This window comes from Oryza sativa, chromosome 11 (genome assembly GCF_034140825.1).
Source record: "Oryza sativa Japonica Group chromosome 11, ASM3414082v1".
NCBI classification, from domain to species: Eukaryota; Viridiplantae; Streptophyta; class Magnoliopsida; order Poales; family Poaceae; genus Oryza; species Oryza sativa.
In genome coordinates, this window is record NC_089045.1 from 11,273,773 (window position 1) to 11,280,000 (window position 6,228).

Genomic DNA, 6,228 nt, shown 5'->3' on the forward strand with positions numbered 1-6,228 from the left:
GGAGGGAGTACGTTGCATCTTTGATCAATGGTTTCGTGTAATTCTTGTTGCGTTGTTAAATTAGGAAACGATCTATCTAGCGCAATAAAAAATAAGGGGTTGGTATGACTTATAAAACTTGTAGCCGAGAGATGTTGTGTAACACTTGATGTGTCGCACCTAACGCTTGTAGCTGAGTGTGCTTACGGTGTGTCACAAATACTTAGCCATTTATTGCAATTTCATATCTCCCCTAAACTGCTCATTTTGTAAGTTTGTGTATTAAATAACATATATAGTTTAAATTATTGCACTAGAATATTCAGTCCAAGCAAGTAATGAGTCATAAACTCTATATATTGTTATATTAATATATGGTGTGTTTAGTTCACGTCAAAATTGAAAGTTTGGTTGAAATTGGAACGATGTGATGGAAAAGTTAGAAGTTTGTGTGTGTAGGAAAGTTTTGATGTGATGAAAAAGTTAAAAGTTTGAAGAAAAATTTTGAAACTAAACTCGGCCATACTGTAATTTATGAAGAAAGCACTTAATTGCGGTGTAATAGTGTAACTAATTGTGGATGGATTATCCCACATTCAATTCCTGATTTACACGAATATTACACATAAACAGGTGAGATAAAGTTAAGGGTTTTAAGTAAGGTCAAAGATTTGCTGTTGACATATTTAAGAGTTTGTTGCGCGTGGGAGTGCATCTTTCGTGGTGGATATGTGAGTATGCTAAATGTAGTGGTGTGTCTTCTATGAGTATACTACAATTCACTCTTTTTATATTTTTATATTAGTATATGTATGTGCATCCGACCTTCTCATTGAAAAGACAAATGCTCCACACATGGCTTTATTCGAAAGGAATGGTGCAGTTTCCATGGCAGCACGGTTAATTTGCTTGCGTGGGTGGTGGCAGTTGGTTGGATAAGGGTAAGTACTATAAGTATCTTATCACTAATTCCAAGATACCATGTAGACTCAAATAATAATGTAGAGGAGAGAAGAGAAGAGAAGAGAGAGAAGCAGTCACCCCTCATGTAAGGGGCAACCTCCACACAAGTTTCAAGAAATAGGAGAGAAAGAGAGAAGTGGATTGGTAGCAAGTGTATTGGGTGTAGTATAAATAGATGCAATCTATTATATGTATTACCTCTAAATTAATATGTAGATGATTTGGACAAAATTAGATATGACTATCTCCTCTCTTATAAAACTTGTCCTAAGGGATGTGAACCAAACTAGCCAGCCAGCCACTTGGACAACACGACACGCATCATTAATCTTTTTTTAATGGAGCAATGTGGATGCGTAACTGTGACGGAGGGCCATTGACTGATTAATTAATTAATTAATTACTCATAGTGTGACTAATCCGTTTACTTAATTAACATGGGAGAATGCGACCTGCTTAATTTGTACGTATATATGTATGCATCCAAAGTATAGGGGTTCCAACGCATGAATGGGAATTGGGGGGACAGAGACGCCATGTGGACAGTGTTCTAGGTGCATCGTCACGTCCTTGTAGCCAAGAAGCACGACACGATCGATGCTATGGTGGCACTCAAATACTTCCCCGGTTTTATATTATAAGACTTTCTAGCATTGCTCATATTTATATATATGTTAATAAATCTAAATATATATGTGTACCTAGATTCATTAACAATATAAATATAGATAATGCTAGAAAATTTTATAACCTGAAACGAAGAACGAAGGTAGTATGTTTTATATGCTTTCGTGATTACTACTACTTGAATTTCCTCATGTTTTAAAGTTGAAATGCCAATAATGTAGTTTAAACCTATGCCAAACAACTGCTACCTGGATGTTCTCTCTTTTTTATCGTGGGCAAAAAAATTAAACTCTAACAAAAAAAAAAAAGATAGCCAATATGGAACCTATTTGGTAGAATTTTAACTCCTAAATTTAACTTCTAAGTATTGGGTTTGAAGCGTAGTTTTGGAGCAATGTAAACCAAGCTCCAACTCTCTTGATTATTTTGTGAGAGAACTTCAACCTACTCTACTCTCCTTTTAAGGGGGATTGAAATTGTTTGGTTGAGCGCTAAAGCTGTACCAAACAGACCAATAGTCCTAAGAAAAAAAAAGAAAAGATAGCCAATATTGACATTTAGCGAAAGAGAAAATTGATGTCATGGGAGAAATTGGTACTCATATAATTAGCCCATGAATCGGATAGAGAGTGAGTGAGAGGAGGGCATATTTGTTATACGGCTACTTGAGACATTTTATACACCATTCTATTTACTTAGCACACATTCTCTAACAAGAAAAAATCAATTTACACTATCGATATTGTAGCCGAGGAAGGAGTCCTAATTAAACTAGAAAGAGAGATTATTGCTCAGTCTAGAGGTTAGTTAACTAGATTTCTTCGATGAGAATAGATCAAAAATATCAAAAGGCAAAAGCTTATGATGTTTTTCTAAGTGATAATAATACCAAATATTATCACATGATTACCAATAGTAAACATAGAAAAAAATGGAATCTTCTTCCTTGAATAAAATGAAGGGAAGATTGAGGGTAACACTGGTGGAGAAACCCTTTGTAGTCCCGGTTCGTAACCCCCCTTTAGTCCCGGTTTCCAAACCGGGAGTACCAATCCGGGACTAAAGATCGCTATCTTTAGTCCCAGGTGAAATAACCGGGAGTAAAGATCGATCTTTAGTCCCGGTTGGTGTTACCAACCGGGACTAAAGATAGAGCTGACCTTTTTTTTTTTGCATGCCCCTGTTGCTGCATGGTTTATATATATATATATATATATATATATATATATATATATATATATATATATATATATATATATATATATATATATATATATATATATATATATATATATATATATATATATATATATATATATATATATATATATATATATATAGATATATATATATATATATATATATATATATATAAACCATGCATATATATGTTTCAATACATATATATGCATACATATATATATGTATTTATACATATATATGTTATGCAAATGCATATGTATATAGATATATATATGAACAAAATATATTTACATTATAGAAAATGTGTACACATGCATATAGAAACATATGTAGTCATGTATTAATTACAATCCATTATATGTCCTAGCTAGCTACGATTTCGACGTAGTAGTACTCGCTGCTAGCTCAGAAGCTAAGGACCGGTGAATTGTGTTTCCGTCGTAGTAGAATTCACCCTTGGGATCAAGGATTTCTTCGTTGATGAATCCCATGAGTTGTTCTTGAACCGCCGCGATAAATTCCTTGTGTGTGGTCAGGTTATCCCTCATGCGAATAAACTATATGAATGTATGAAATTGATTAGTAATTAAACAAGAAATCGCTACGTAATGAAATTTTGAATTTATTTGTACGTACATCGAGCTCTCTTGTGGTGATGATTTGGTCTGCAAGGCAGTGGCAATACTCGCACACGTAATAGCCGCACAAGTTAGTTCCCTGCTTTTGCTTTGCGCACTACAAATAAATGACAAACAACGAGAGATCTAATTAATATACACTTGTATGTATTTGAATTGGAGAAATATAAATGTAGAGCATGTGTACTCACAGGAAATTTGAACTTCCGCCTAAGTCTTTCTCTCCATTTGCCGCGGACCAAATGACGGAACCGATACCAAGCCCTACATGGAGTTTAAAGCTATGATTCGTAGTAGCAATTAACATAACAAGATTTTCTTAATTAACAAAGGAACTTATGACGGTACCTGTCTATAAGTTCGAAAACCTTGTCAAACGTAGACTCTTTTTTATCCATTGAGTCATATACGTTGACGGTGCAGGCCTCCAGGTCGATGAGTAAAAGCACCCAGTGGAATCTGCAATGTGCGTGGGATGCATTACATATGAAACACTTAGCAAGTTCGTACGGGAATGAAATTTGGTATGTAGGAAGACAGTAAAATTAAACTAACTCTGTGTTGTATGGCAACAGTATGAACGTCTTGTAATGCTGCGCCTTCAGGAGATGGACGAGATTGTCCTCTGTTTCTTGTGGATATTGATCGAGCATTGCGACGTTTACTTTCCGAGGGTCGATGAATCCAGTATCGAAAACCCTCCGCCGTCGGGCCCTTTGAATCTCCATTCTACAACGATAAAAGGGAGTATATTATTTTCTATGGTCTACTTATATACAAGGACCTAATTAATTAAAGGAGACGTATAGTAAGAAATCTAACTGAACGATATACTTACAAAATCCAGCAACTCATAATAGAGACGTCGAGGGCGTCCAGCTGGTATAGTTCGTAGATTCCCCTGAAATTGATCCAGAGAATGTCATCTCCTTGCAAGAAGTCCGTGTCCCTGATCCTCGCTCCGATCATCTCTCTACCGGTGGCGCTCATCTCCATGTACAGCTGATGGAACTTGTACATTTGTGTGGGTAGGGACTGCAGCAGCTCAGGCTTGACAAGCGGTTTACCGAGTTCGTACATGTATTTCACTTCCGCCTTTTCGATTGGTGCGACTCCTAGCAATTGATCCGTAGTTAGACCGGTGTCAGTAATAAATTGTTCTATCGTCATTTCTTTACCGGTCACCAACGGCTCGATCTCCTGGTTTGGTTGCTCTCCAAGCTGAGGGACTGGTTTGGACTTTCCAGAAGATGCTTTCTTCAGCGTTCGCTCATAGTCCGATAGCTTGATGGCCTCCTTGACAGATGCAGACATACCCCTGAAGAAGTTCCTGACACTGGGGTCTATAGGAATCTTCTTTTCTGGACTTCGAGGCTTGAATTGTCTCTTGACTTCTGATGCAACGTAAGCGTCAAGCTCCTCTTGCGTGCAATCGTACCCCGGGTCCTTGTTCTTGGCGGCGTCAACTTTCGCCTTCTTTGTTGCCCTTGTGTGGGCAAGCGGTGGAGCTGGGGGGGCCCTTGACTTTGAAGGTGCCGGAAGAGGAGCTTGCGGGGGAGTAGGTGTAGGAGCACGAGGAGGAGTCGGTGCAGGATCCTGAGGAGTCGATGCTGGAGCCTGAGGTGAAGACGGTGCTGGCGGAGCATGAGGAGGAGACGGTGCAGGATCCTGAGGAGGAGATGGCGGAGCCGGAGGAGATGGTGCACGAGACGCCACTTGTCGCCCAGGGAGGATGATGTACCGCCTGCGCCATAAAATAATGGCATGGCATGTGTCTCGTAGATGCGTCTCACCGTCTCCTCCAGGGTAATCCAGCTCGAGGTCCTCGTACGCGCCTTCGACCAACTCAACTTCGACCTTGGAGTATCCTGCTGGAATCGGCCTGCAGTGGTAAGTACCTGAAGGGTCCGTTGGGATGGCCATGCCCGACGCCACCTTCATGTTGTGAGAGATTATTTATTAGTAATCAACAGATATAAGCAGCAACTAGCGGAATGGCTAAATCTTACCTTTATTGATAAGTTCTTCAAAGGAATATGCAGCTCACATGGTGTCCGCTGAGTGATGTCATCAACGGGACAGGTCGATTCGTCCTGTGTTTGCATGGCGTCCATGCTCTGTGATCCTACCTGCCCCGTTGAGGCGCAGCTGCTACGGTTTCCTGACGGGCTCACCATTGCAGGAGGAATGGTCGGCTGGGGATCATGGGACCGATGTGCGGCCATGCGTTCATCGACCTTCCTTGCCACCTCCTCTTGCATGTTGAGTTCGTAGCTCGATACCCGGAACTCTAGGTCTGCAATCTTCGCCTCGGTATCTCTCTTGCTCCTCATCCGACTCCTGTACGTGTGGATGTCCTCCTTGAAACCAATCTTCCAAGGAATCACCCCTTTCCCTCGAGTTCGTCCTGGATGCTCTGGAGTCTGCAGGGCGAGTGTCAGCTCGTCCCTATCTCTGTCTGGTCGGAACGTGCCCTGAGAGGAGGCTTCCACTGCATCTGTTAGTCGTCGCGCAGCCTCTTGTATCTGATAGCCGAAGACCAGTGAGCCATCAGCTGGGTTGAGCGTTCCACCGTGAGCATAGTACCAGAACTTCGATCGTTCCGGCCAATTGGCTGTTGCCGGTTCGATACCCCTCTCAATCAAGCTAGCCTCCATCTGCTCCCACTTCGGCATCGCGACGCTATAGCCTCCTGACCCCAAGTGGTGATGGTACTTCTTCTTGGCGGCATTTTCTTTGTTTCTTTCCATCATCGCCTTCCCTTGTTCACCTGTCTTATATGCAACGAACTCGTCCCAGTGATCCCTTAGCTTTGGGA